Raw genomic sequence first — 6,410 nt, 5'->3', positions numbered from 1 at the left:
TATATATATATATATATATATGCATACATACAAACATGCACATGTAATAAAGAGGAAACACAGTAAGAGTGGGGGAGAGGGCAAAACACTAAAAAAAGAAACAAGGGGAAACAGACAGGTAAAGTATAAGGCACGAGAGAGAGAGGGGGGGCAGGAAGGACAGAAAGGAGAGAGGGAGGGGGAAAGGAAGAAGGGGTGGAGAGAAGGGAGAGAGAGGGGAAGGAGAGGGGAGGGGAATGGCTGGGTGGAAGTGAATTGAGTAGAGATAGGGAGAAACAGAAGCAGTGTGACAAAGATTTAGATTTCCTGTCTAAATGTACACATTCCCTTTTTCAAACACTTTGTTATGAGCAAACGTGACAATTTAACGCACACACGCACGCACATATATACATATATATCCACATATATAAGGCGACGAGCTGGCAGAACCGTTAGCACGCCGGACGAAATGCGTAGCCATATTTTTCGTCTGCCGTTATGTTCTGAGTTCAAATTCCACCGAGGTCGACTTTGCCTTTCATCCTTTCGGGGTCGATAAATTAAGTACTAGTTACGCACTGGGGTCGATATAATCGACTTAATTCGTTTGTCTGTCCTTGTTTGTCCCCTTGTGGGTAGTAAAGAAATATATATGTCCACACATAAATGCAAACACACTCATATATATATATATACGCACACACACACATTCACACGTATATACAATGTGTGGGAATGTAATAATCCAAATGATAAGGTTATGTCTGACATATTTATAATATACACAGACATACGATCACATACACACGCAGTCACATACACCGTTACACACACACCCACACGCGCACGCACACACAGACACGGAGACGCACACACGCGCGCGCGCGTGCGCACAGTCAGTCATACACCCCACATACACGATTACATAAATGCACGCACGCACACATACACATACACCCATTCCCCCCCTCTCTCTCTCTCTCTCTCTCTCTCTCTCCTATGTGTATGATGTGTATTAGAAAGGGTAACAGGCAGAAAAATACGATGCATGGTATATATATTTTCAAAATATGGAGTTTTATATAAGTGTGTGTGTGAGATAAATACATACTTGACACAGTTACGAATGTGTGTATATGTGTTACTGGTTTTCATAATGTCTCCTGGAAAGAAATCAAGAAAAAAATGGAAAACATTACGAAATACCTTTTTTATAAAGTAGTAAGTAGCCACAGCAGTAGTAACAATTGTTGTTATTGTTATGGTCGTGATATTCAAGTGTGTATACACACACACACCCCTTCTGTATCCGCAGTACGTTTTAAGTGATCTAAATAAGGTGAGAAGCTAAACTCGACCTTACAGAGTACATACTACCATATATATATACATACATACATATATACATATACACACACACACACATATACCACTCTCTCTGTATATCTTTGTTTCTCCTCTCTATGTTTGTCTCTTCTCTCTCTCGTTGTCTCTCCTCTCTTACTCTCTCTCACTTTTCTCTCCTCTCTTTCTTCACTCTCTCTATCTCTTCTACTCACTTTCATTACTCCCCCACTTTCCCTCCCTCAATGCTGACGCACTGTAGATTATTTTCTCTTTTATTTATCTACTCAGACTACCACCCTTTTTGCTATACTCCCACTTCTACATAGTAGCGTGAACACCCACCTTCTGGCTTATACTCCCACTACTCTATAATCTGTTGCTTTTCCATTTTCTCTTACTTTCCCCCCTATCTTGTGTAAATATCCAAATTCTTTCCCCCTCTCTATTTAATCTTTACCTCTCTCCTCTATTTACACTCCATTTCTCTACTCTCTCTTTACTCTTTATCTCTCTCCGCCTCACTATTTCACTCTCTTCTTACATATGTAGTTACCCCCCCCCCATCACTTTATCTACTCTCTCTATTCTACTCTTACACACGAACTATCCGAATTCATTCTCTTCTCGTTTGTATAGTTCCAATATCCTCTTTTCCTTTGATATTTTATCTCTTACTTGTTCAGTCCTTTTGACTGCGGCCATGCTGGGACACTATCTCGAAGAATTTTGTCAAATAAGTACGTGAAGTACTTATTTTTTTTGTATGGTACTTATTCTATCAGTTTTTTCTTCTTTTTTTTTCTTTACTGAACCGTTAAGTTACCGAGATATAGACACACCAATTGTCAAGCGGTGGCGGGGACAAATACAACAGAAGGACACACACAAGGCTTTGGTCGGCCCGAGGCTAAAGCAGAAGATACAGGCCAAAGTGCTGCGCTGTGGGATTGAACCCAAGGCCACATTGTTGGGAAGCAAGCTTTTAACTATGCGACCACGCTCACGCCTATATATTTTATTTAACCCTACAGCTCGTCCTTTTCGAAGGTAGAACTCATAGGCTGGTTTCCCGGTTTCTGTGGTGTAGATATCCCCCCCCCACACACACACACACATATATTGGACAGGATGCCGGACCGTTGTAGGAATACTCATTTTTGCCAGAACTGGAATTGAAATCACAATCATACGTTGTGGAGGCGCGTGGCTTAGATGTTAGGGTGCTGGACTCATGATCGTAAGATGGTGGTTTGGACCAGGGGACGCGTTCTGTTCCTGAGCAAAACACTTTATCCCACATTGCTTCAGTTCACTCAACTCGCAAAATCGTCGTAATCCTGCGACGGACCGGCCTCCCGTCCAGGTGGGAAATTTATACGCCATGGAAACCGGGAAACCGACCCTTGTGTGTCAGCATGACTCGAGAAGGTAACCTTACCTTTACCCAAACCCTTAAGCTACGCACCTCCAGTTCATCTTTCCATAAAACCTCTTCCTTTCTTTTTTTAACTCTTTGCATTACCGTCTCTTTGTATAAGTTACTATTAATATAGTCTTCCTTTTACTTTCATTTTACTTTCATGCATTAATTCTTTTCTTTTTTCTCCTTTTTCTAGTGAACCGTGAAGCTCAATATTAACTATGCCCACAATGGGCGTCTGCCAACGAAATTCAACTCATTTTATTCCAATTAAACCTATAGTAGGCACGTTTATGTATTTGTTTTGCAACATTCCTGGTGTGAAATCGTGTGTTGAAACAGATATTGTTATACATGGGTATGATTTATTTTGCCAAATAAACACCGCACTATATATACTTGGTCTTCACTTCAGTTTTATTATTATTTTTGGTGTTGTCTTTATCTAAGTTCTTTCACACTCGTCCTGTGACCACATCAGTGACTCTATACTACGTGTCCCCTCTTGATTTGTTTATAAACAGAACAAGAGCAGACACGTGGGATAGAAAGTCGCTGATGACGTCACAGGACGTGTGACGAAAGAGCTTAGACAAAGACACTAAAATCTCTCTCTATATAAACAAAATGTCTGTGTGTGTGTCCTTTATACAAATCCACAATTTTTCAGTTAGAGGGCTCACACTTTCTATGGTCATTCAAAACCGTCCAAGGGTGGTCGTGCACATCTTTACATTTCCCCAGTCACCCCGCAAAGCCATTAAAAAAATCAATAGAAGTGACATTTTTGTGAACTTTCTATCCAAAACCCTATCAAAATGCCTGACACTTGATGTGCGCACGCATTCAGCTGTATATGCATGCACTAGCACTATGACCCGGCGTTGCTGGGTCATAGTGCTAGTAATAATAATAATTCTGGTTTTATTGGCCACAAGGGCTAATATAAATCAAAAACATGTAAGGACACAGGACGAAAAGTACAAAGAGTTTTACGAAAAAGAATGGTCCGTGTAAATATTAAAATGACAACGAAAAATATAACAAGTAAAACTCCCAAGAGGGGGAGGCGCTTTGAAAAGTTACTCGTGGAAAACCCATAAAAGCCACGGGAACCTGGTCAAAACGGGGAGAGAGCCCCTTCTTTTATATTACATTTTTTTTTACAAGTGTAACCTCGGAATTGGTCCGTTTATACTGGCCATTTTATCGACATTCACCCACCTTTCAATAAATTTGCTACGAGACAGCACTTCTCTCTCTACTCTCACCTTCCTTTTCAAGTGGATGAGGCTTTGGCCAAAAAGGAAAGTGTCTGACTTTAGCCCTTTCAAATGGGTCCACCATACCACCTCTTTTGCTATAGCCACCAGACGAAGGAAAATTGCCTTGCCCTCCCGGTTAAAGGAGGTCAGCGGGACAATCTTCACTATGGATTCAGCTGATAGCCGGATCCATCCTACGCGTGACAGTAGCTGTTCGACATAAACCCATCGGTCAGCAATACTCGGGCACCGGACGAATGCATGCAGAACGGTTTTGTCGCTCTGAGCACAGCTCGGGCAGGCGCGGCTGACCGCACTTCCGTGCCGGCAGAGTTTATCTCGAACAGGCAGTGCCCCTCGGGACCTTTGGAAGTTATCCATGGATAACAATACAAAATCTATTGTAGTTTTCTCTCCTGTTTTTCTTATTTCCTATCTCTCTATTTTCTTTCGTTCACCATGCTTTCTCTTATTTTCTTATATGTAATATCTTTTTTCATTTACTTGTGTCAGTCATTGGATTGCGACCATGCTGGGAATCCTTAAAGAATCTAGTCGAACAAATTGCCCCCAGTATTTATTATTGTTTTTTTAAAGTCTGGTACTCGTTCTATTGGTGTATGATGCTGAACCACTATGTCTATAGGACGTAAACAAAGCAGCACCGGTTGTCAAGCGGGAAGCTGAAAACAAGCACAGATACACAACCACACACACGCACACGTCTGTATACATGTGAGTGTATATATATATAGATCATTTCTAATATATCTCTCAAACAGTGAGGATATCACCTGGCTACACTACACAGCAAAACAAATGATTATGCTGGAAATTACGCGCCCTCGCTAGTTTTCCTTTCTTAGCTGTGCGCTTGTGCACGCAAACACGGTTTACAATAAGCTCGCAAGAAGGAAAAAGTGTGCACATAGAGAATACTAAGTTTTCAAGATAAAATCCAAATTTGAGTGATGGTTACTTGCATAGATGGTTACTCGCATAGATGGTTACTTGCATAGATGGTTACTCGCATAGATGGTTACTTGCATAGATGGTTACTTGCATAGATGGTTACTCGCATAGATGGTTACTTGCATAGATGGTTATTTGCATAGATGGTTACTCGCATAGATGGTTACTTGCATAGATGGTTACTTGCATAGATGGTTACTTGCATACATGGTTATTCGCATACATGGTTACATGCATAGATGGTTACTCGCATAGATGGTTATTCGCATAGATGGTTACTCGCATTGATGGTTATTCGCATAGATGGTTACTTGCATAGATGGTTACTTGCATAGATGGTTACTTGCATAGATGGTTACTTGCATAGATGGTTATTCGCATACATGGTTACATGCATAGATGGTTACTCGCATAGATGGTTATTCGCATAGATGGTTACTCGCATTGATGGTTATTCGCATAGATGGTTACTTGCATAGATGGTTACTTGCATAGATGGTTACTTGCATAGATGGTTACTGCATAGATGTTATTTGCATAGATGGTTACTTGCATAGATGGTTACTCGCATAGATGGTTATTCCGCATAGATGGTTACTTGCATAGATGGTTATTCGCATAGATGGTTACTCGCATAGATGGTTACTTGCATAGATGGTTACTAGCATAGATGGTTACTTGCATAGATGGTTATTTGCATAGATGGTTACTGCATAGATGGTTACTCGCATAGATGGTTACTCGCATAGATGGTTACTTGCATAGATGGTTATTCGCATAGATGGTTACTCGCATAGATGGTTACTTGCATAGATGGTTACTTGCATATATGGTTATCGCATAGATGGTTATTCGCATAGATGGTTACTGCATAGATGGTTACTAGCATAGATGGTACTAGCATAGATGGTTTTCGCATAGATGGTTACGCATAGATGGTTACTTGCATAGATGGTTACTTGCATAGATGGTTACTTGCATAGATGGTTACTAGCATAGATGGTTACTTGCATAGATGGTTACTTGCATAGATGGTTATTCGCATAGATGGTTACTAGCATAGATGGTTATTCGCATAGATGGTTACTAGCATAGATGGTTACTTGCATAGATGGTTACTTGCATAGATGGTTACTAGCATAGATGGTTACTTGCATAGATGGTTATTCGCATAGATGGTTACTAGCATATATGGTTATTCGCATAGATGGTTATTCGCATAGATGGTTATTCGCATAGATGGTTACTTGCATAGATGGTTACTAGCATAGATGGTTACTTGCATAGATGGTTACTTGCATAGATGGTTACTAGCATAGATGGTTACTTGCATAGATGGTTACTTGCATAGATGGTTATTCGCATAGATGGTTACTAGCATAGATGGTTATTCGCATAGATGGTTACTAGCATAGATGGTTACT

The 6,410-nt window shown here is 40.5% G+C and overlaps 1 protein-coding gene across 2 annotated transcripts in view; it reads right to left on the bottom strand.

Moving 5' to 3' along the window:
* The window catches only part of LOC115214145, a 126,269-nt gene extending 124,821 nt beyond the window's left edge, over positions 1-1,448 (bottom strand). Inside the window, exon 1 of one of the 2 annotated variants that reach the window (XM_036505033.1) lies at positions 1,189-1,448. The gene's annotated coding sequence lies outside the window, so the exon portion shown is untranslated. The remainder of the gene's footprint in view (positions 1-1,188) is intronic. The other variant, XM_029783210.2, reaches the window with a different exon arrangement.
* Between the last annotated feature and the right edge of the window lie 4,962 nt (positions 1,449-6,410).

The sequence above is a fragment of the Octopus sinensis genome, linkage group LG7 (genome assembly GCF_006345805.1).
Source record: "Octopus sinensis linkage group LG7, ASM634580v1, whole genome shotgun sequence".
In the NCBI taxonomy this organism is placed as follows: domain Eukaryota; kingdom Metazoa; phylum Mollusca; class Cephalopoda; order Octopoda; family Octopodidae; genus Octopus; species Octopus sinensis.
The sequence above is the reverse complement of the archived record's forward strand: the minus strand, read 5'-3'. Positions and strand labels throughout refer to the sequence as shown.